This window comes from Armigeres subalbatus, chromosome 1 (genome assembly GCF_024139115.2).
Source record: "Armigeres subalbatus isolate Guangzhou_Male chromosome 1, GZ_Asu_2, whole genome shotgun sequence".
Lineage (NCBI taxonomy): Eukaryota > Metazoa > Arthropoda > Insecta > Diptera > Culicidae > Armigeres > Armigeres subalbatus.
Window position 1 is genome coordinate 299,682,081 of NC_085139.1, and position 1,540 is coordinate 299,683,620.

General features: G+C 39.1%; 1 long non-coding RNA gene across 1 annotated transcript; it reads left to right on the top strand.

Annotated features, from left to right (window-relative positions):
- Window positions 1–454: 454 nt before the first annotated feature.
- Window positions 455–1,000, top strand: LOC134216350 (uncharacterized). The gene is made up of 3 exons (XR_009980629.1): window positions 455–555; window positions 620–714; window positions 776–1,000. It is a non-coding gene; the product is annotated as an uncharacterized LOC134216350 (long non-coding RNA).
- Window positions 1,001–1,540: the final 540 nt, after the last annotated feature.

A 1,540-nucleotide genomic window follows, 5' to 3' on the forward strand; every position in this document is an offset into this window, starting at 1 on the left:
CGGCAACACTACGAAGAACACCTGAATGGCGATGTGGCAAACGAAGATGGCGGTAAGAAGATGGACCTGTCAGAACGCGCGCAGGACATAATTCTACCGGCTCCGATTCTCCAGGAAATCCAGGAGGAGATTGGCCGGCTGAAGAACAACAAAGCCCCTGGGGTTGACCAACTACCACACAGAAAAAACAAATATTGTGGAACCAAATATTTCGTACTTTCCATTTGAAAAGCGTATATTTTTTGTTAAAATAAAAGTAACATTGTTTACATTAACTGTGGTAACTTTAATTTAAAAGTGCCTTTCGTTTTTCTTGAGTGTAGATTTAAAAGTTCCCCCTTTTACCATAAAAAATATTGAACTGTCAATATCAAGTCTGTCGAATGGACTCGATGACAGCGAACAAGGTTATCGCAATTTGTCATTGTTTTGTTTTTATGATCATTCGATTCCACGGATTCCACGCACGATTTAAGAAAATTTAAATTTTGAGTTGCGATAGCAGCAGCAGATAGCTGCCAGAGTGAACATTCTGTTGGCCTCCTCGAGGTAAAGGTGAGTACTCTGTAATCACGACCAATTACCTTCGGCAGACCAATAATTGATTTGCTTGTTTCAGAATCACGCCATGACCGTTTCCGCAAAATGTTTGGTGCAAAGGTAGCACTGGCGCACTTTCATCACCATGTTGTGGTCACACCTTGAATTAAATCGGTGAGAAAATTTTATGAATGTGCATTTATTACGTTATTCTAAAGTAGTTCTACGCTTACAGGCTGTTGCTGAAATATCATGTTTTTCGCTCAGAGGCATCCGCATTCCAGCATCAGGAAGAATCGCAGTACTGACTTCAGCGCAGAGAAAACGGCAAACAGGTGTTTGGATGCTCACAACGGCAATAGTTTTTGTTTTAAAAGTCAATAGTTCTCATTCTAAAATGCATGTCTCCATCTTTTTGAATAATATAAATAAAATTTTCATTTAAAAAGTTGCAAATAAGTCAAAAGGAACATGATTTTATGTCTTGATTCATTTTTGACTTGCGGTCTTTTAAAAGTTCATGATTGGATTAACCCTTCAGTTTTATCTAAAACAATCACTTTTTCTTTCACAGTGTAACCATTTGGATCTGACAGTTTTACAGTTTTGTTTAAAAAGTTGAAACTTTTAATTTCAGAGTGGCATGTCACTTTTGAACCATCGTTGACGCAAAAGTTGTTGTACTTTTATTTTAATCATACGCAACTCTCTACGAAAAAGAACCAACGCAACTTTTTATTTTAACCAATGGTTTTTTTGATTCTATCAATGATTTTTCTTTCTGTGCAGGAGAGCTATTTAAACACGGTGGTGAGGCACTGGCTAGAGCGCTGCACTGGGTCATTACCAAGATTTGGGAGGAGGAAGTTTTGCCGCAGGAGTGGATGGAAGGAGTCGTGTGTCCCATCTACAACAAGGGCGATAAGCTGGATTGTAGCAACTACCGCGCAATCACATTGCTGAACGCCGCCTACAAGGTACTCTCCCAAATTTTATGCCG